Here is a 23,898-nt window from a genome sequence, read left to right as displayed (position 1 = left end):
CCTCTTCTCACGAGTAATGTCTCTCAGTCATGAACAATTTTCAGGTTAGATACACATGGTTGGCCGGCAGCTATAACTCTGGGTAAGAGGCAAACATGGTTTTGTCTACGGCCGTGTTCTATATATTGATCAAAGTGCAACCCCTTCCCCCCGCCTTCTGCTCACTCTGGTTCGCTGCTTCTCACATGCAAGTCACAGAGACGGGTAAGACTTGGGACAGAGCCGTGTCTTGAATGGACACGAGCAGTCAGTGATCTCTGGTGGTACGAGTGGTTGCTAAGGAAATGGAGCGGGAGGGGCAAAAGAGGACAAGAAGGGGGTGAGAATAAAACAAAAATTCAATTACAGGTATTGGGCTGGCCCATGAAAAGCATTACACTGCTTCAAAAGCCTGAGGATTAGAGATTTGCCCCGGGAGTTATACAGACCTAAATAGCGACACACAAACCTCATTTTAGAGGGCTTGTTGAAAAGAAATATGTTGGGGAGGAGTGGGGGAGGAGAAAATGCAAGAAAAGTAAACACAAAGAGAAAGAGGGATCTTTGCTTCCCACTTATTAATCAAAAACCAAAGCATGAACAATCAAAGCGCTGCTGTGTATGTTGTAATGTAAACCACCAGATCAGCGACCACCTTGGGGGAGAAACAAAACTGCAGTTATCTGAACAGCCTTTTCCTCCTACTCTGCCCCACTCCTCCCCTCGAGTCATGCCAGACTTTCTAGGGGGATCAGCTGTCAGTTTTATTTCTAAAAACCCAGACTAGCAACAAAAATAATCATTGAAAATAACCTCACATGAAATATCAACATAAAAGAAAATTAGAGATAATCAGACACACACCCCTTAAAATTCTGAATAAGAAAAATCCTCTTCCCCAGAGAGGCTGAAGGGAAGAGTCTAGCTGCTCTGGTGGAGTTGATCCTAAAGTTAACATTCAGCAGCCCATTTCCAGACAGCAGCGCTAAATCTATTTGGATAAAACGCGTGTGACCCAGACATTTGGCTTATGGCCCAAATGCGTTGCACCGGCAGCCCAAATAAAAACAAGAGTCTGAGACGCTCTCTCTCTCTCTGTCTCTCTCTCTTTTCTCTTGTACAATGAAATAAATTAGCAAATAGAACTATATACACATCACCAGGAAACGGGATTTCAATTATTCCCCCTAAAAAAAATCTCTTTGACTCTGTGCCATACAATATATACACAGCCACATACCGATAAATAAGGCTCTGTGGGGTTAAGAGTCTAGCAAATCCCAAATGGCTAGAAGTAAATCAAAAACACACGCTTCCATCTCTCTGATTAGCCTATTAAGAGCTTAACATCTCCTAGGGCATCAGGCTGCAGCTATCACATTAATGCGGACCCTTTGAGCCCAGACACAAAATATGCACTTGTCTGATCGCTTAAATAGACACTGACATGACACGACAAAATACTGGAGGTTTTTTTAAATCTAATCTTTTAAAAAGGTTTTTGCCTATTTTCCACCAATTATTTAGTCTAAACCTGAACACAAGTTCCACAAGACCACACTTAATAAGTCACTGTTCTTTGCAATATAAAATATCTTCCCCCTCTCGTAATCCTCAAACCTCAAAGGTTTCTCTCTCTGAAATTATTCCAAATCCACCTCGCCTAGTGCCGTATAACCTCCCCCATCCCCCAGAAGATCTGCATGCATGCATCATTATTCAGAAGACAAGAAAAGCACAAGAAGTTTCATTGAACAGCGTGAAGTCTTTTCTTACCGTTTTCATCTTCAATTTCTGAAATAAAGTAAATTTCAAACAATAGAGATAGCACCGGACGAGTCCCGTATTCCTCTCTGCTTTGCTCCTCTGTGCAAGTCACACCAGCTATATTCTCCAACAAAGTAAAATCCTCCGGTCTTCCTAAAAGGGGCTTTTAGAGAACGGACTGACTTGGCAGAAAAAGGGATGCCATCAATTCACCCAATCTATCACCCTGCACATTTTGTCTTTCCAACCGAAAAAGTTAAAAAAAAAAAAAAAAAAAAGGGGGGGGGGGGAGGAGGAAGGAAGGAAAACAGACTTATTTTGGGGGTAGGGGTGGATACCCTCTTCTTGGCCAGCCTCTTCTGGGCAAAGTACTATGTGAATATCATCAGAGTTGGAGGAGGAGAAAGAGAAAGGGAGATAGAGAAAGCAGGCAGTGAGGACTCAAGAAAGTTTTGTTGAAGTAGCCCTAGATCTCTTCTGACTACCGGCCAAGTTTAGAGCTCCAGCAGCAGAGGAAAATTTTGGCAGCTTTGCCTGGGAGGCTGAGCACACACTGACGTCAGTCTGCAGATGTGCCTCTGGCTCCCCTGGCGCAGCTGCGCATGTCGGGCCCATCACGTGGCGGGGGAGGGGGATGCAGAGGTACAATCAGGGTAACCAAAAAGAAAAAAAGAGAGAGAGAGAAATCATTCAGAAGGTACAATGTAATCTTTTCCACTAAGTGAATGGGAGAGAACCTGGCCCTCTAGCCCTCCCCTGGCCTCATGGCACCTCACAGGGAACTCCAGGCTGATGTGTTGTGACTGGTCTGGAGTGGGGAGGAATATGAGTTAATGTCACTGGCAAGACCCCCGAGCTGCAGTGTTCTACTGTGAGTGTAAAACCAGTGAAAAAGCTGCGAGTTGTACACCACCGTAGTCCAATGAATGGGGCTGGGGGAGGGGTGAGGAAAAAGGCGTGTAAGTGAGGGGGCAGAGCGCTGGTTTGATTCTTGCAGGTCAAAGTTTGGGAAAGGGTCTTATTAATGAGTGGCTCATCTGCAAACAGACGTTAAGATCCTTATAAAGAAGTCCTTGGATACGATCCACCTAATATGTACAAACATATAGTTAGTTATCTGTCGATCTGTAAGGGTTGTTCCTCCATAATAGCTCCGTCCATATAGAGTTATATTGATCCATGCGTTTAATATATGGACATATATTATGGATATAGTGTAGATATTATACACACACCTATCTTCTTTTCTAGTAAGAACGACCACGAAAGAGGACACCACATTACTTAGAATAGTCTAAAGATCTCTCTCAAAACGACTCGTTTGCTGTTTCTTGTTCACTGACCCTAGGGGTCTATGAGAGGCTTTACAAAAAGTTACAGTAGTTCCAGCTGAGGGTAAGAGACTTGTTGGAACTTGAAAGAGTAGCCGGGGTGGGCATTTTTTTAAAGAAAGTTCATTGAATGGAATATCATTGACTGCAGCGATGGAAACTAACTTTGGAGGGAGAAATGAAAACAAAAACCAAAGCTCAACCTTTAGCTGAGCAGACGACAACAAAATAAACATTTGGCCCGCATGCACCACATGCGTCCAGCCGTGGCTTTACAGATCAAATAATACAACGCGTAGCACAGACACTTTCACTTTCATTTGCGATGAGAAACCTGCTGGCACCAGACGCCGGTGCGGAGAGGAGGTGCGCAAATCTGTTTTCCATGTCGTAGAATCGTAAACAAAATCTGACATACAAATCGGAAACAGGAAAAAGGTGAAAATAGTATAGGACAAATGTTGCCTTTGAGCTGTGTGATCTGCTGAATCATTTATGTTCAGTGAGGCTAATGATGAGTCTGGGTTTTTTTGGTGGTTTTGGGGGGGCGAAAGGATGGGATAGGCGCCTTGGAATTCCAGCTCTCATAACCGCCTCGTCAATTTCCGATAGCCAAAAGAAGAGAGATCAAAAATCCTTCCAGAATCTAGGCTCTAAGGTTTCAAGCTTCTGCTAACATTATTTCCCATCGGATGAGATTTTTTTTTCATCCTACGCCGGAGGTAGTAGGTGTAATTCTTCTGGTGAATCCATGAATAGTTGGCTGGGGTATGAAATGATTCAGACTGGAAAGGTCCAAGAATACAGTTATTCCAGTTCTTCGTCGAGTGCTGAAAGGGAAAAGCATCAGTCTACAGAGTCAATAGTCCTCATCGTGACCTTAATCAGGATTTGGCTACGTGCCATTTAAAATGTAGAAAATAGGTCCTGTGGTTGGCATTGACAGTTTCAAATAAACACACTCCATATGGTGCAGCAGGTTTTATTTTTGAAGATAAAGAACTATTACAGTGGAATTGGATTTCTACACCTAAATACATTAAACTGCTTTTAACAGTAGCTCTAACGAGTAACACAAAAACCTGTAAAAAGTCGTTCGTATTGTCGAAATTAAATACTACCTGCTGGGTCGTTGAATGCATTATAAACACTTATTGGTGAGATCCTTTCATAATCTTTAACCAAATTAATGTTACAACGTCTCTGTACTACTAATAAATAAGAGTGTAATTGCATGCCTTAGTCTGAATTGTGAAAAAGTGCCTCTAAGAAATACCAGGAGAAATAAAAGGAGAAGCGTTTTGTACTGGATATATGTGGTCAGCTCGATGCCCTTGATATAATTGCTTATTCAAAGAGCGCCATCCTGCGTCGGAAAGCAGTAAAGGGAGGATTAGAGTGGACGGAGGGACTTTAGAAGACAGAAGTTTACTCCTCTGTATGTACTGTGTGTTCTTTGTGCTTTGAGTGTGTGTTCTGGGTGATTTGTGCCTCTCGCTGTGTCTTGTTTTCCAGTATTTATCCAGTTTTCCAGGGTGTGCCTGGTGTTTCACTGTGTGTTTATGCCTGTGAGGGCTCTGTTTCTCTGCCTGTGCATCCATGCAACAGATGTGTAATAAAGGATATGGATAAACATAATTATTTTTTTCAATTGATGTATATAGAGTTTATATAATAGGTTATTTCAAAACATTCGTCAGCTGCATTCAGCTGCATCAAATTTTTTAGTATGTGATCACATTCACTTGTCTCACAAAAACATTTAAAAAGCAAAAGAAGGTGCTGAGTAGAGCTGGTGGAATAATGGATTTTTTCGGGTGGTTGGTTGGTTGGGAATTCTGAAGAAAATCCAAAAAAGTTTCATTGTGGGTCGAATCAAAAAGTTTTGGCTCATTCATAGTGGGTTATTCAGAGAAGCAATTCACAATCACAATAACTATTCATTGAACCAAGAAATGAGAGTGAGAATGACTATATAACCTAGTAGTTGGGACACTCACCTACAGTATAGGGCAGTGTTTCTCAACCTTTTTGATGCCAGGGACTGGCTTGTTGCTTTTCTAAATTGTGTCTAATCTGTGTCAGGGAGATCTCAGGGACCGGCCCTGGTCATTGAGAAACTCTGATGTAGGGGACCCAAATTCAAGACCCTCTACCATTGCCTATGACTATTTAATTATATAAAGTAAAAATGCTTCAAAAGAAGAAACTGAGGGACTGCAATACCAGTATATCCCATATTTCACTGCTTAGGCCATTCTCCTGCGACCTGAGAGACGTGAGTTCACGTTCCTTCTCATTAGGCAGAGAGGAAAATTGAAGCATAGTCTCCCACCTTGCAGGAGAACACCCTAACCACTAGGCAAATGGCTATAATGGAGATCCTCTTCCTTCCCTTCATGCTTTGTGAATCTGCTCTTTTACTTTTGCAAAAATGTCTAAAAACAAAAAAGTTGCATGGAAACATTTTTGCATGGAAACAATTTTACTGAAACATTTTGAGTTTTTTGGTTTGGTCGAAACTATTTGGCAAAGTCAACACAAATTCACTAATAGTTTCAAATCAACAAACTGCATTTTCTGGCAAATAAACTATTTGCCACAAAAAAAATTGCCCAGCTTTAGTGAAGAGTACCACTGTATTCTACTGAAGCACAAATCTTAGGGCTGGTTCACACTGACCCCGCCATTTGGCAGCAGTCGACGGGAGTTACGCAAACTACGCAGAGTAGTTTGCGTAACTGACATCGACTGCTCAGCTTCCCTTCTGCGTGCTGTTCACACTGCGCTGAGCCAACGGGGACGCAGCACTATGCTACTTGAGGGGGTGGACTTACTCAGTCGACTTCCTGATTGATTGAGCGGGTCTCACTGACCTCTCAATCAATCCTGAAAGATCGATCTGGTGGCGGCGATTTTGCTGCTGTCAGTGTAAACGTAGCCTTAGTGGACTGTTCTGTACCACCTTTCCTTCAGGCAATAGTATGGGGAAAGAAAGGAGGTATTGGCTGTTGTTACTTTGCTCCCCACTTCTGAAAAGATCAGACTGTAAAGAGAGGTGGCTGGTTTCCTCCCCACCATCCAGACCCAGGGGCAGTGTGAGGGGAGTACACTGGTGTCCTGTGCCTCACCTTGTAAAAGTAGTAGCATCATAAAGGAAGCTGTTGGACGCACTGCTGTTCCTTCTCTAGAGACATTAGAAACTTTCTGACAGACCTCCCAGTGCAGCCTGATCCACTTTGCTTTCCTCCACTGCATAAAATGGATATTTTCAGAGTGAGCCTTGTTTCAAATATAATTCAGCTAAACTAAAATTATCAGTATGTTTATTTAACATTTTTCTATTTTTTGTTTCAATAGCGAGGATCTCAATAATAATCATATGGAATTTTTGAGAGCCTACATGTTTTTTTAAAAAGGAACCTCACAGAAAACAGTATGCAGAGTCCCAACATAGAAGAGGTTTTGCTGAGTATGACAGGCTCTGTTGAACTACCACATGGCAGAAACACTAATTCCATTTTGGGGTTCTGGTGACACTAATAAGCCACTTGAATAATTATGTCATCAGAAGCTCTGGATGGGATTACAGATTTATTGAGCATAGTGTACATTACTCTACATGTTAACTTGTTTGCCAGTCTTTCCTAATCATGAGAGTGATTTGCTGAAGCATTAAGCACCTCTGACTTCACTTTAGGCCTTTAAATCCTCTAGACTATCATCCTCTAGCATGTTAGTCACTGACTGACAGATTGCCAGACAGACTTTTGTGTTTAAATAAACATTTGTTTGAAACTTTATGTAAACATTATTTTATATTTAAAGGTATTTTTGAGCCCAATCCTGGAAATTTTGCCATTAGCTTCAGTGAGACCAGAATAGAAATCTTTAAGTCTTTGGTGGGCTGTCTGTTTTTAGTAAATGAGTTTCCTGTTTCCCATGCATTTAGATATGTATGCCTGCATGTATATTTCTTCCAAGACATTTTTATTTCCTCCCCTTTTGATCAGCTCAGTGAAGATGTGAGGATGATCACCTAAAACACCTAGAAAAAATTCGAACAATATTTAGTGAAATAAAAAACTTTGCTAAAAATTAAATATTACGATCTGCTGTCACCTAAAAGACTTTTTATACCTTTATACTGAAGAAAACTGTAACATACAAATTCTTATTAATTCATTATTATAGAAGCTAGGAGCCCTAGTTATGGACAAGGACTCCATTGTGCTAGGCTGTGTAAAAACAGAAAACAAGAAGCCTGTCACTGTCCCAATTTAACATAGTATAATTCAACTGACTTTCATTTCTGTCCTTTATATTTCAGAACTTTCCTTGGCATATTTGCTTAATATCAAAGAAATCTGTGAATGTCACTAAGAAAAAATACTAACAAATACTGTTCAAACATATAGATAAGACATCCAGATATTATGGTGATGGGCACATAAAAATGCCATCAACTGGATTTTGCAGTACTATTCTGAGTACTACAGAATTTAGGATTAGATGTTTTACCATTTTTTCATGAAGTGTATACAGTTTGTACTGGATATGAGGACTTTAGGCCCAAATCATTCACTGTGTAGAAGCTCATGTAGGGGACCAGAAACTCTGCCTTACACATTCATCCAAAGGTAGCATTTGCTTCTGTATGGGAAAACAGGCAGTTTGGCTTCCAGGCCCCATGAATCTCAGGAAAGCTGCCAGACGTCAGGTCTGTTTGCACATCTCCCCAGTCAATCCCAAATTCTATGGAGAGGCTTCTACAGCTTAGGGCAACTTGATGTTGCAGGATTCCCTCCTTTTACTCCCTCAAGGGAGGTTGGAACTTACATGTACTTCCCCATTATGTTGTATTTACCACCCTATGCCATTTTAAATGTGAACATACTATTGCAAGCATGATGAGCTATCATGATGCTAGAGTTATTTAAACTAGTATTACTATTAATGTCTTGTAATATTTTTTACTGGTGACCCTCACTGAATATCTCTTGGCTCTTGGTGTGCAAGATAGACTAGACTGTATGTTTTATTGCTTGTTAAAAGATTAATCTTTGTCAAATATATTTGAAAAAATAATTCATATAAAATAAATAATATATAACCAAATAAAAACATTAAATACATTCCCAGGATTACGTCCACATTGTAGTTTCTACCAGAACCACTGCTATGCACAAGAATGTCTTTATTTAAGCACAAAAGACTTTATCCAGCCTTGAAGATTTGCATCCTTTTCTAAGGGCTAGCACCCTTTCCAAAGCAGTTGTGTAATGCTGATTTTGGCATTACACAGCCATCCAAGCCTTGTGCTTCTAAGAGGTAGTGTAATAGAGTATGATCAGCTCAACTGCCACAGAAGTCAGGGTTGGAAATGAAATTGGGAGTCTCAATGTGTGTGGCCAGTGCACCCCCCCACACACACACTTCCCAAATATCTCAGTGTGGGACAGGTTTTTCCCTCGTGGAGTAAGAGTCAGCCAGGCAGGGAGAAAATTAGATGGGACATGGGGTAGTTTGATTGCTAGAAAACAAGTGCTCACTCAAAAAATGGAAAGAAAAGACATTTGAAGGGGCACAAGTTAAATGTTCCACTGGTAGACCTGCTTAGGGGATTCCACATAAACATTGGTCAGACTGATTGGGGGATCCCTCCACCTGGACTCTGATATAGGCCCAAGATTTTACCTTTTTCTCTGATTGCCAGGTAAATTGAGGGAGCTTTCTTTACCAGGACTGATGCAGATGAGTTACAGAGTTACTCCATATCTTCATGGCATTAATGGGGAAAGAAGAGGGGATGTAGGCTAGGAAATAGTTTTGTGCAGAAGATGGGGAGCCTGTTTTATTAATTTATCTTTCAATTTTCCAAGTCAGTGGATTTACAGCAAGGATGTATTTGGCCCAATGGGCCTACTCATGTGATGAAGGAGAGCAATTTTTGGCTCAAACTCTATGTATTCCTGTTTTATTGTGTTCCCATTTCAAGAATAAGTTGTTTAGCAGTCTTCCGTAAGATCCATGAAAAGTATATTTCAGATAAATTCTACAAAACCCTCTGTGGAAAATCAGCACTGCTCTGGGGCTGGGGTATGTGGACACATGTGCAAGCTATGTAGAAATTCACCATGGACATGCAAAAGTCAACAAGTCACTTGTTAGTTTTGATTGTAGGATGAAAGTTCTGAAGTGCCAGGGTACAACTATTAGAAATATAGGTGATTTGATAGGAATTAAATGAATGGGACCCACATGACTTTTATGAAAAACTGTCTGAGATATTTGGATTGAATGAGAATTAAAGTATTCATGTGGATAGGCATCACATACTCCCAGCTAATATTTGCCAAAGCAAGCAGTGATCCCTCATTTGTCTGTATGGTTGTGTATATTTATAATAAATATGAACATGAATGTGTATATTAAATGTTAGATTTGTGAACAAGTATGGAGTTTTAAAAATATACCCATACACAAATTGGCCCTGAATTGGCAAACCAACATAATCATCATTACAACTTGTATGTCCTTCAAGAAGGATTTGATCCCATTAACATTATAACATTCTACTTAAAATTCTTGAAATGCTCAAACTCCTGTATATATTTTGGATTATTTGGTAAACTCAGATTGCTATATTTTAAAGATAAAACTAAAACAAAGACAATTTCAAATAAAATTAGAAGACCAATGAGTTACGACTAAGTGTTTCTTGAAATCACTGGGAACCAGAATAGATCCATCCCTGAGCAACAATTATTATGTTCTATGTTATCTTTTGTTTATTATTCTTCAACAAACGTTAGGGGGAAATCTTTTACGTCAACTTGCTAAAGAAACAGGTATGCATCAAATCACAAAACAACTTTTCATTTCTAAAGAGTTAAAAGATTAAATTCTTTGATTATAGGTCTATATTCCGGGCACAATCAGTGAACTGAAATAAAAACTGGGTCAGCATGCTGCTGTTCCTGCTATAGCCATTAAGTGATTATTTTCATCAATAGACAAGTTACTGAAAAAGGATCAGATTCAATTGTTCTCAAAAAGTTTCAGAAAGCTTAATATTATGGCTTAGCAGACTTGCACAGTATCTGCCAACAGTTTTGCATTCTAATATAAAATAGCCATGGGACAGCCAGAGAGATTATTTTTCAGTGTGTCAGATGAGGGAGGTTTTCTTTCTGGTCTCTATACTATATTGCTATTCAGGATCAAAAAGGCCTCAACCTCCTTGTGGTCATCTTTGGAAATTGTTGGAAGGGATTCAAGTTGTCTATTGCAGCAATCCTCTCCCCATGAAAAATACTGATTCTTTCCAATAAATCAGCTTTCTTCTTTCTATACAACACCCCACTCTATGCCTCTGTTAACAGTGTCTGAAACTTTGCTAGCAATAATCATGACTATATTATTTATTTTAAACTTTTTTATTTAACATTTAATTGGCAAGATGAGGCAGAGAAGATAGGGCACACAAAATTGGGATACATTTACAGATACACACACACAGGATTAATTAGGATGGAAAAGCAAATAGAAACATACAACATACTGTGGTGCATCTGATATACATTGGGGGTCAATGAAGCTCAGTTATATTGCTTATTATGCTGTGTAACTAAAAAGGCAGCATACACATTTTTCAATAAATCGTAGTTGTAAGTATTTATTTTTAGCTGTTTGCACCCACAATCATAGCCGTTTAGAAGCCTAACTACAGGATTTCACTAGGCTGTTAGGCTGTTAAATAGATGCAGTTGTTAGTGTAAATGATTGCAAGTGCAGTTTTGTGCCTGGATTTAATTAGACTCAAAATTGCCCATTAATATTGGAGGCTGGTATGAGGTCCAGGTAAACATAAGTGCCTACAACTAGTATCCCTTTATTAATAAGCTTAATTACTTTAATTTATGAGGGCAGATGATATGTGAGAATAAATGCAGATGCAAATATCATGTATGTATTTTTATCTACAATTTAATACTGAAGGCCATTTTTTATAAAAAGTAAGCATTAGCTCTTGTTTGTCTTTTGATGGTTATAGACCAAGAAAACTTTCTATCAATCTTCATAGAAGCTACCAAATTCCAGCCCAATAAGCTATCTAGGGCAGTAAATGACTTCATCAATAGTTACTGTGTGTTTGCAGCCTGCATCAGAACTTTCTACTAAGTGCTGTAAAAAACTATCATCCTATTTTACTGATCAGGTCAGAAACATTCCAGAAGGCTTTCCAAACAACTTGGATCTGTCCCACCTGCATTCACCAGACTATCATCCAAATGCATTCCCAAAGTTCAGTACATTCACTCATCAAGAAGTTCTGATTACCATAAAGGAGACTTTACCAAGACTTGTGACTCTGACCCATACCGTTCCTAGCATGTGAAAGAGAGTCATGGATACCTGTAGCCACTCCTGACCGAAATAGTGAATGTATTGATTTCCTCCTTCAAACATGCAATAGTCTGACCAACATTGAAGAAACTCCACCTTGGATACATCAGTTCTAGCAAAGCACCACCCAGTGTCAAACCTCCCATTCCTGAGCAAGCTCACAGAGAAACTAGCCAACTTCAAGTGCTTCTAATTAAAGTGAATATCCTAGACCTAAGCACAATCGGGACTCACGGCAGGACATTTTAGCAATACTAAATGATGATCTCTTCCTGTCAGTAGATAGAGGGCAGATATCCATTCCCATCTTTCTGGATCTCTCTGCAGCAATTGACACGGTCAACCAGAAGATATTGCTATCTTGCTTAAGAAAGGTGGCAGGAGGTCTGGGTAATGTTGCTAAACTGGTTTGAGCCCTTTGTGGAAGGATGTACCCAATGAATAACTGCCACTCCACCACTAGGCCCTTCATGCAGAGTCCCACAAGGATCAATTCTCTCTCTTCTCAACATCTACATGCAACTAGTAGGTGAACTGGTCAGAGGACATGGACTCAAGTGCCAGTGATATGCATAGGGCATACAGCACTACCTATCCTTCAGAACATATGACCACCCAACTATCATCCAGATGGCCCAGTGCTTGGATGAGATCAGCTCATGGATTAACACCTGGATGAAGCTGAACCTGGGCAAGAAAGAGGTGGTACTACTGACAAGATGAAACATTTTGAAGAGTTTGCAGCCAACAGTGCAGTCTATTTGGGTTGAAGGCATACACCCAAAACTGAGCAATTCAGTGCGTCACTTAGTGTTCCTGGATTCTCCATGGATGCTAAGCTCTCATATAGCATCTGCAATTTCTACCATCTCTGGTTGACTAAGAGAATCCACTTCATCCTGATGAACAATGACCTAGCCTCAGTTTTTCATACTTCATCACCTCTTGGTTGGATTGCGACAATGCAACATACCTGAGCATGATGCCTTCAGTGCTTAGGAAACTCCAACTAGTACAGAATTCTGCAGAGTCTCCTTAACAGCACTGGCTATCTCTAACACATCAAACTGTCCTCCACTCTCTACATTGGCTTTTTATAAAATTTCAAGTTAAAGTCTTGGCAATTATCTTCAAAGTGCTCCATGGTCTGGGCCCAGGGTATCTGAAAGATCAACTAAAGCTCCTGGATGAAGACCTTGGTGACAACTTTGTTCTTCTCACACAATGGAACATTCTATCATAAGGGTAAAGTTAATCAGTGTGGGAGACAGAACTCTCTTGGGGGCCAGCCCAACACCGTGGAATGAACTCATACAGGAACTCAGGTGCATCATAAAACTCACACCAACACCATCTTCCATTCCAGTGCAAGGTGCATTTCTTTGACCTGACCTTCTCGAAGATAAACACATAGCAATATAAACATGCAAAAATCTAATACAAAACACTCCACTGCACACGTCACCTGGGAAGAGGATGAGACACCAAACACGAGACAGATGTTAGTCCAATTGCTTACTGCACTACTAGAACTTGCATAGCACAGTGATAAGAATACTATAAGAACCTATATAGAATAGAATACTACTGCCAGAGCTGTGCCGCTCAATGTAAGGTGGGAAGAGGGTAGAAAGGTGAGATAGGGCTGCAGTAGTGCAGGGCACATCTATACCTAATTCTTCATAGGTGTAACAGCCCTGGTCCCTCCTGCAGCTTTAACTTGCATCAGGCAGAGCAGAATCAGGGAGTTACAGTCAGTCCCGCTCCACTGTGCCCAAGTTTGTGCTGTGGCAATGGAGAGTTCAGCCCCAGAATGGGTACCAGCCCGGTATTGCTACCATGAGACAGTGAAATAATGTGCCATCAACCCCACATTTCCTCCAGAAAACCATGAGCATTATTAAAAATAATTCTGGAGTATAAAAGAACATGCAGTGATTCTTCGTTGCATCATTAAAACAATTTGCTTATGAAAAAGTCTCACTCATTTGGCATTTTTCTTTTCACACATAGCAGTTATGGTGAGTTTTCACATTTTTGCAAATTCTTTATACCACTTAGAAATTAGTCCTTCAAAATGCACCAAAGGATATTGTCGGCTGCTGTTGATGGTTGTATAGAGACTACTTTCTGTGTTTGAAGTGTAGGTATGGAAATAGAAGCACAGGGCCAAATTCAGAGTCATGGGGTACATCTACACTACAGTGGCACAGCTATAGCGCTGCAGCTGTGCTGCCATAGTGTAGACACTTCCTACACTGAGAGAAGGGATTTTGCCAGTGGAGCAATTAATCCACTTTTCCAAGAGGTGACAGCTATGGAAGAATTCTTCTGTTGACCTAGCTGAGCTTACAGTGGAGGGTTAAGTTGACCCAACTATGTTGCACACAGTGTGAAATTTTTCATAGCCCTGAGTGATTTAGCCAAGTTGAGCCAATTTTTAATGTGGGGACCATATGGAAGTTGCACCAGTTTAACACAAGATGTAATATTGCACTAATTTGGCTAAATTGCTGTGTGACAGATCCACCTGTCCATTCACTGCATTCACCTCCTCCTGGTCACTCTGAGGAATAGCTCACCAGGTCAATACCCCTTCCTGCAGTTGCACGCCATCACTCCATCTCTCTCTTCTAATCTGCAGCCCCCTCACACTGCGCAAGCTGCTGATGCCTCTTTGACTCACACCTCTGGCCAGGTCACTATCCGTTTTCCACTTCCAGGGTTGGGAAGTTTCTTCCCATAAACAGGCTTAGGCAGTCTTCCTATTCACTGACCCACCAATGCTACTTCCCCAGGGGCTGGTTGGGGAACCTGGGCCCACCCTCTATCTGGGTTCTGGTTCAGGGACCCTGTAGTCAGCAGTCAAAATTTGTTCCATCCTAGACCTTGCTGCATTTCCCTGAGCCCTTTCCTAACCAGCTGGCTCTCCCGTCCTTCAACGGATCTGCCAGCTTCACCACTCCCTACTTCCAGGGAAGAACTGCAGGCTAGGCTACCTGTCCCTATAGCCTCCAAACACTCCTCCCTTCTCCCAGGGAGTGACTGCAACTTTGCCAGCAGCCCTTTTGTCTTCTAATTTCCTGTCTTTATGGTCCCAGCCCACCTCGTTCCTCCTCAGTTGGGCTTCCTCATTCAATCAGCCGATTGTTTAGTCACCTGATTCCCCTTCAGCTGTGTCTGTTGGGTTAATTAGCCCCCTTCTCAGTCTGTCTCTCAGGGTAAATGTGGAGTGAACACCCCATCACACACTGCAGCTTTGCATTTGGATGCTCTACATTGGTTTAAATCTGGCTTATGTTGGTTTAATTTGCCCCATAACAGGTCAGATTTAAACTGATATACACTGTCCACATGCAACATTACAGTGGCTTAGCTAAATTGTGCAACATCACACCTTTCAACATGGCACTTGCAACTTCTGTGTGTAGACGCGGCCTAAGTAAATCTGAGGGACTGTGAAACTGGTGTAATTTACAATTTCTGGGTCTGTGTGGAATAAGAAATTCAGAGCTCTCAATTGAGCAACTCAGAAATATCCAAGGGTAATCCAGGCAGCCAGGCATTCTTCAAGCACTAGTCTACAGTGAAACTATACAAGAGTTCTTTTCATTATTACAGATGAAGTGTAAAGTAGATTACTGTAATTCTTATATTGCCTAAGTGGGTTTGAAATAGGAAGCATTTTGTGTAGCACATTTATTTAACAATTGCAGTCCTACATATTCTGAATACTGGCTAGTTTTTTCCATTCGATAAGATCATTTTCAGAATTTTTTGAGTGAAATATAGCTTGCAAAAAAGATTTTTAATTTGGGATGAAATTAGATATTTAATTAGATATTTAATATTTTCTTCTTTACCCCATTTGTGTTCAGTATATCCAATACTGTCCTTTGGATTTAATGTGATTAACTTTAGATCAAGAAACCTCACTAAATCTGAATTTTCCTGCTTAAAGAGTGGCATCTATAGCAGTTTTTTAATGTGGTAAATGGGGAAAAAAAAGATCATCATTAATCTAGTTAGGGAAACCGTGCTAGCAACTTGCTATTAACAAACATGCTTAAACACAGGTATTTCTAACAGTATCAACCAGTATATGAATAGATCCAAACAAATCCATCTCCAGCAGGACTGAGCATTATCTTGTTTTGAAAATGGCCTTTTTCTAATTGAAATGTCTAAAAGTCACAGCCTAATAGCAAATGGCAAGTAGGACCAGCTTCTCCTTTTTCTGCTGTTCAAAACAATAACAGGCATAAAATTTCTTGAAGAGAAACTTCCAGATGCCCTAGATAAGCTTCAGGTTTCTTTACTATTTTAATTGCACTATCACACTGTTCCCATTTGTCTTTTTTAAATAAATATAATCAGCCAGCTGCCAAGAAAACTCTGGCTCCTGCACACTCAAACCCTTACTCAAGGTTGACAATTCCATAGTTTGTATAGACTGGAACTATCATGGGAAACTGAGGTCCTGAAGAGTAAGGCAGTTTCTCAGGTTACAAATGCACAGATGGTAAAGCCAGGTCATCATCCAACACACTGGGATATATCCTCCTATCCAGATACAAATGGAAGAATACATTTTTAGCAGCTGTTGTTATTTGAGAGTCCAATATTAACTAGGAATTCAGAAGGATCTCAAGACTGTTGACCAATATGCAATTTTGGGACAAATTCTTCAAAGGGTTTCTTCTCCCATCAACATAACTTTAGTATTGACTGTACTGACTAAATTTCACTTCAACCAATTTCTCTTCATCCACGTTCTGATCTCAGTTAGGCCTTTTGATACCTGATCAATCTCTGAGATTGTCACAGATACAAGAGACAGAGATAATGCTTATCCATTGCTGACATGTGTTTAAAATGTCTCATGACTTCTCCCAGTGGTTGCATGTGGATATTTAATAGTGTGGGGCAGAGGATTGAACTTTGTAGGATTCAACAAGTCAGAGCTCTAGTAACAGAGGATTAGTTGCCCATCACCTTTTGGGTTCTCTCACTTAGGAATAATTCAAGCCATCTTAACATGTTCTGAGTGAATCTTGCAAAGTATCTCAGGTAAGATAGCGGCAATCTATGGTTGATGGTACTGAATATTACTGAGAGATCTAAAAGTGTAAGTATGGATGTTTGCTTAGTCCATGGATAACATGATATTATCTAGTAATGGCACCACGAGTATTTCAGTTCCGTATCCTGGTTTGAAGCCTCATAGAGAAGTATGAAGAATATTGGTAGTAAATAGGTGTGATCAGCAGCGGTTCTCTGTTTGCTTATCAAACACCTTTCTCACAATTGGAGACTGAATGGTGGATGTTGGTTGGTAAGGTCAGCTGAGTTTAGTGATAGTTTTTTAAAATACTAAAGAAACTGACTACGGCATGCTACAGAGACAGTGGCAAATTTCCCTCTTCAAATGAATTCTTGACAACCTCCAGTAGTTGACAGGAAAAATGGCAACACTATTTGCATAGAGATACAGAGATCTGGGTTCAAAGTCACTACTTTTCACAGACTTCTTGTGTGACTTCGGGCAAGTCACTTAGGCCCAGACTTTTAAAGGTATTTAAGCATTGTTCTATTCAGCATTGGAAGGCCTATGTGACTTGGATGGTTAAGTCACATTTTCAAAAGTAACTTACACACTTAGGAGCCTAAGTCTCATTGACATTCAGTAACTTTTGAATTTAAGTAACTTTTGAAAATGGGACTTAAGCCTGGCAATGCTAAGTGGAACAATGCCTAAGTACCTTCACAAATCTGGGCTTTAGCCTCTTTGTGTCTCAGTTCTCCATCTGTAAAATGGGGATAAAACTACATAACTATCTCACTATATCTGTGAATATAAATACGTTGTGAGATGCTCATGTACTATGGTAACAGCGAGCATATAAGCATCCACAGCAGATAGTGCTGCTTTTGGTATTGAATACAGGTAATCTGGGTTCATAAAATGATTCAGTGATTATTCAGGATGACTTGTTTTTTACAATGAAGAAGGAGAAAATGTATGTCTTCACTTACAGCCCTTCATCAGTGTAGGCTTTTATTAATTCCTTTTGCCTATCAGTCATGTTGAATGCTTACTTTTTGCCATCAAATCTCAAATTTTCTTCCCTCAATCCTCTTCTGGTGCTGGCCATCTGAGAACCAAGGTGGCCTCTGAGGCAATGGGAAGGGAAGAGACAAAGAGAATATAGCTTGCAATTGTTTTAATATCCATTAGTGAGAAAAGCTTGATCTACCTAGCAGCTCTTACTAGGTAAGACAGAGTAAGTACCTAACAGGAACTGGAAATGAGCATGTTACAGCAGGGAAAGGAGAATGACAGGGATGATTATTCTAAAATATGCAATATAAGGGAACGAAAGAAAAGTGTTATAGGAGTGTACAGAATAAATTTACATTAGGAAAACTTGTCTAAAATAGAGGGGGGACTTGTACAGTAAGTCTGCTACAGTCATTTTGATATGGTATGCATACTATACATCAATTATTGGAAATTATTAGAAGGATTAGAGCTGAGAGCATAAATAGCAGAAAGTCAAACTAATATATTACATACAAAACTTACATTAAAATTATTCAGATTGCAAACCTATATAGATTCTCTTAAAGGAAGATTCAGAGACTGACTACCCCTTAACTGGAAGATCCTCATATCTGTGAATCTGGAAAGACTGGAGTAAGGTTCTCAAAGGGGAAAGGACTTTGGAAGGGAAAGAGACACTGAAAATACCCAACTGGGACCTAGAAAATGCCCAGCCTATCACACACTCCCAGCAGAAAAGAAAACCCGACACCTGGCCTATCCTGGGGGTCCCATGAAAGGCCACAGTCCAGAGCTTTTAATGAAGGAGGGCCAATCGAGGCCCATGTTATGAGAATGTGTAGTTAGTTCTACTAGGAAAAATGACACTCTAAAAACTACTTGTTATATATGCTCAATTTACAAGTAAAAGCACTTTTTTCTAACTGCCAGTCCTGAAAACTAAGCCAGAGTTTAGATTCTTTAGGGATGATGTGGTACAAAAGCCTGGACTGAAATCCAGCTGCTTTGCATCACTCAGGAGGTCCCCCTGGTGTAGCAGAACTCCCTGCTGGCATAAAGGTGCCACAGCAGGCTCCAGCTGCCTTACTAACTACTGACAAAGGGAGCTTGTCAGGGTATAGAAAGGGTAGAGAGGGGTCATAGTGGAGCAGAGTTCCCCTATAGATATTCTCCACTGGCATAAGGTTCTTCACAGACAAGTAACATAACTTAGAGCAGTCCTTCAGTTGCTCTAAATCTCCTCAAAGCCATGGCTGGTGCAGAACATTCCTCAGAATCAAGGAGCCAGTTTCAGCTCCCTGATGCTCCCCTTCTCCTTCTCATACCAAGTTGGTTACAGAAGAGAATCTGACCCAGAGGATTAAACTGTGTCCTTCCCATTCTGCATATCAGCAGCAATAAAAACTGTTTCTGCAGGCCATATTAGGACCTTGCAAAGGGAAGAGTTAATGGTGTACACAGAACCTTAATTTTGGCCTTTCCTGACTTTAAGTTCTTAACCATGGCATTGTAATGTTCTCTTAACACGTGTGTAGGGAATTTCCTAGAGCTTTTGGGCTTTTTTATTTTAAAAATAAATAACAGGCAAAGGAGCATTACTCAAGAAATTTGAAGCACTGCTTGCTTGCAAAAAATGGGCAATATCACATGGGGTGGGAATCACTAGATGGAAGAGTGCTAAGTAAATGCTTTGGAGGAAGAGGTAGTGATACTGCCACAAGGTGAGTAGTACAGGACAAGGTGCTACGCAGAAGGTACCATGTGGAAGGAAGCTGTTGATTGGTGGGGGACTGCAAGGAAATGAGTTGGGTACTGTTGAATGGTGGATAATGCGTAGAGGGGAACAAAGTATTGCTGGATTGGGAGTGCTGGGTTTGTGTGGGGTACTAAGCTTGCTTACTCCCCATTCCCACTATCTATATTCAGCTTCAGGGGAAGGCACAGTTTAAAGATGGCAAGAAGCTGGCTGAATGTTGTGAGCAACAGACAGTAGATCATAAGTAACCACTCCACAGCTACCTCCTACTATCCTTAAGTAGTGCCTTCCTTGGAGCAGAGAACAGAGGGAGAGCAGAGAACAATTGCTGGAGAAAGACAGAGAAATGGCAGAAGGCGAAAGGAACTATCTTCTCCCTCCTTATCTCTTGCAGAGAATACGACTTTCTCCCCAACAGATCTAGGCCTGGTCTGCACCCAAAGGTTGGTGCAACCTTTTGTATGAACATCCTTAAATTAGTTTAAAAATATGTTGTGTCAATTCAGCTGAAGTTGGTGCAACTTTATACGTAGAAAAGTCCCCCGTCAATGGCATTCTTTATCTAGAGGAGTAGAACTGGCAGTCCTATTACTCTGAGCCGTTTCAGCAGCTTGCAGAGCCCACAAAGGACCCAGTAATACACTGTATAAAGAAGAATTTCAATCCCTTTTCAGAACTGCTATAAAAGTCAGACTTTCAGTCATGGTTCTGTCAGTAGCTCAATGTACACAAAGTTCCTTCACTGGCTCCATGACAGTCAACCTTAGTTTGTGTGCCTTCCTTAAATAAAGAGAAAGGTAAACCAGAGAGGCCCAAGAGGATACCACCCTAAAAAGCACTGGCATCCAAAGGGGGAGAAGCAATAAGAGATTCACTCAGACAAGTAGTTGATGATAACAGAGGTTCAGTCATCTGCTCTTTTTTTCATCCTCTCCCTAACATAAGATAAAGATGCACAGCTGGAGAGCCCTTCTGTCTCTGGCTGCTATTTTAGCCTATGGGCTAAAGTAGCACTTGCAGTCCCTTTGTAATACATTTTTGGGATACTGAGATGGCTGGATCAACAGCCTCTCTTGGCCCGTTCCATGATGTTCAATGTCAATCCCACAGAGTGTGTGTGCTTACATGGCTGCTCAGCTAGCTGAAACCCTGGCAAACCAGAATGAGAGGTATAAGTGGAACACAGAACCGTGTGGCCAGCCATCTGCACAAGGGTGAATTTTACCCTAAGACATAGGATATTGGTCAATTAACATCTTTTGCATGAAGTATATCACTTGAAACCTAAGAGTTCCTTGATCTCTATCAACAGGAGGCCAACAAGCTGCTTGAGGACCAACATTGAAAGCTAAAACTAAACTATCAATTATAATTTAGTAACTATTAAACTACATTAAAATAAATACTTTGTATGTGCTTTAAAAAAACTCTGAAAAAGTAAGTAAAAATAAATGGGGAAAAAACAAGAAAAAAAAAGTTGTGTCTGTGACCACTCTTGCCAAAGGATTAAAGGAGGTGAGAAGAGTAAGGTGTCTTATAACAATATTAGATTTGTTAATTTTAAAGGGGTTTAGGCACCTAAAGATGCAGATAGGTGCCTAGTGGGATTTTCAAAAGTGCCTAGGTGTCTAATTCCCATTGATTTTGTGGGAGTTAGGCAAGTCGGCGCTTTTGTAAGTCCTGCTAGATGTCTATCTGAATCTTTAGGCACCTAAAAAATCTCTCTCTTAGTGCACTGATGAGACCACTAGAAATACATCAAGAGACAGATCCATGTTATCTTTTTCTAACTAGTGTACCATTTCTCAAGAGTTTATAACAGTTTTCCCAAGATCACTCATGAGAATTTAAATTAGATTTAAGTAGATTTAAATTTATCTATGAATGGATTTATTATTTAGAACACATCAGCAGGATGACTCCAAGTAGTAGAGCAGATACACATACAGTCCAATTCAGATTATCAATTAATTTTAGATTCAAAGATGCCTTTGGCAATAAAAATAATTTTGAAAAGGATTAGTTTGATCCAGGACTCCAATAAATCCAAAAATAACAAAACTGAATTACAGCTTTGGAATCAAATTTTTAGAGAACTTGAACTCCATTTCAAAATATTCAGCTATACCCACTCCTAAGAAATCAGGTCTATTTTTGTTTCTTTTATCTTAGTTTTGTCTCACCTGTTATTTTGAAGACTTTTATCAGTAGACTTTGCAGAAAACCACCTAAATGGTGCAAAAATCCTTTATGAATGGATTACTTTGTTGCTTGCTATACAAACTGCTGAAGAAAAAAGCATAAGAACAATAATAGACTATTTATTGGATTTTATTGCATGGTAAGAGGATGAGGAACATCAGCACAAGGCACAGTTATTTAAAAATAACTTAAATTGGTGAAGCCTTCTGAATAATTATGATGGTTATAATTTCTTACTGTATTTAACTTTTTCATAGTATTTATTTTTAGTGATTTACTGTAAATAGCATCTGTTAGCTAAAAGGTTGGACGTTTTTCCAGACATTTTAAGGGATCAGGAGGAAGACGAATGATGGGTGGAAAGAGCTAATGGGTTTTGGAAGACTTTATTATTTCTTTGGGCATTAGTTTAATAGTTGTTAGTGTATCCATAGTGATAGATGGGCATATAATAATAAAATCATAGTACAGAAACCGCCATAAACATTTAACCTATCAGATCAAGTTCTATTAAAACTTCCCATATGGTGCCAGTTGCCCAGGTGTTGCAACTACTGAATCTGTGCAAATGCTTATCTAGTGGCCACTCTCGTGGACAGCTATATGCCTTCTTGGGCTTCATAGATTCTTTCAAGAGCACAGAGGTAATGTGCAGGCACCTTTGTGTGCCCACCACATGGTCACTCCAATTCAAGGCTTAAGTAATGCAGAAGGGGTTGTGTTCCACAGTGGATTGTTTGTCACCGTAATTAAGAGAAAAGAAGCACATGCCCACAGGAGTGATCCTTAGGGTACTGTAGCTCTGGGATAATGCGCATCTGTCTCTTCCCCTCCTCCCCCTGCACACACACACTGGTATGTTTCTGCAACCAGTGACATCAAAAGTAGTTTTGCCCTTGGCTTCAAGGAGAACAGGAATGGTCCTTTTATCTTTAGTAATTAAGCTTTTCACCACATAATCTAATAACTCATAATGGTCTCCTGTCTGAGACATTACCCCTAAAAAACATGGAGGCAAAATGCAACCTATAAACTTCCTCAGCTTATCAGTACTAAACTCAGTGAAACGGGGAAAAAAATGATTGCCAGATGTTCAGATATACATACGGCCTTCAAATTTAAAGAACTAATTTCTCCTTTGAGAATATGGCACGAGAGCCTTTGAATTATTTTTCCAATCAGAGTTTGGCCTTCTCAGTCTAATGCATACACATAATATATGAATGTACGACACCTACATATAGTTGAGGCCTTATTAATTATGATTATATTTTGATTATGAAATTTTATTTGTTCAATAGCATAAGCGTTTAGCAGAAAGTGACCCTTATCCGATTTATTAGCAAAATATCTCCATCTAGCAGAGCCAATGCTCCCTCGTTTGGTTTGGGGTTACTATACCTTTTAAGTTTGGGTAGAAAAGCAAACTTAAAAGAACCACAAAGCAGCTCTTCAGGGTGCTTTCCTCCTGTGATTTTTTGGGGGTGTGTGTGTGTGTGTGATTTCCTTTTTTTTCTGGTGGCCTAATTAAAACACTCAGTCAAACAATACAGATTCCCTTTTAGCAGAGGGGTCACACATTTGACAGAGAGAAGGACAAGAATTAAGGGAACAACAATATGGACAACACCTCTAAGTCACACAGAAGTTTAATTCTGCTTCCTTTACATGGAGTCCATCAGTATTGATAACCTGCCTCTCTGGCCTCAACATCAGATAGCATGAATAGTTTTTAAGATGACCTCCTCAAGAAATGTTAATACTGTATTTGGAACAACAGCTTTATAGACTGATTTTCTGCAACTACAGGCTAGAAGAGAGGAAATGTGCAGGGTCCTCATGTGAAAAGAGGTCTATTAGAAGCTATTAATGCATGAGACCTGCAAGCCCCAGGGTAGAGTCAGTGAATTTAGTGTAGGAGGGATATGCTAATGTTGTACAAATCAGAGACACACTTGTTTGGTCTTTCTTCTGAGACAGAAACTGTGTCTTGGTGATTAGAAAAACCTGTGGGTGCTGGTTTTGTGAAGGTTGTAATTGTCCATTTCACTTGTTTACCTAAAAGTCTGTTCTTAAAAACATCTAACTGCAACTGCTAGTCCTTTTGCAGCTTTGACCCACATGAGTACCTGATAAGACGGTCATTCAAAAAAAAAAAAAAAAAAAAAGCAGGCTTCAATTCCTTTCTTTCAGAAACAAGTTAGCAGGATGATTGGGGTCAAAACATTGAGAAGAGCATGAGAGGGGGATGGTGTGCCCTAGGAGGGGGAGGATTGCCAGGGGAACCAAAACGGCAATCTGGTGGCATGAACTATGCAGGTCTCCTAAAGAGAAGAGCCACCTCCTTCAGGAGCCCTGGATGCTGGAAGAGGAAAGAGGGTAGGCTCATA

At 40.2% G+C, this 23,898-nt stretch overlaps 1 protein-coding gene across 2 annotated transcripts in view; it reads right to left on the bottom strand.

Moving 5' to 3' along the window:
• The window catches only part of ADAMTS6 (ADAM metallopeptidase with thrombospondin type 1 motif 6), a 292,975-nt gene extending 291,110 nt beyond the window's left edge, over window positions 1–1,865 (bottom strand). For both annotated transcript variants that reach the window (XM_067568533.1, XM_067568534.1), the window contains exon 1: window positions 1,756–1,865. The gene's annotated coding sequence lies outside the window, so the exon portion shown is untranslated. The remainder of the gene's footprint in view (window positions 1–1,755) is intronic.
• Between the last annotated feature and the right edge of the window lie 22,033 nt (window positions 1,866–23,898).

This window comes from Emydura macquarii, unplaced genomic scaffold, assembly GCF_026122565.2.
Source record: "Emydura macquarii macquarii isolate MOO-44397 ecotype Brisbane River unplaced genomic scaffold, CSIRO-AGI_Emac_v2 contig_2897, whole genome shotgun sequence".
Classification (NCBI taxonomy): Eukaryota; Metazoa; Chordata; order Testudines; family Chelidae; genus Emydura; species Emydura macquarii.
The sequence above is the reverse complement of the archived record's forward strand: the minus strand, read 5'-3'. Positions and strand labels throughout refer to the sequence as shown.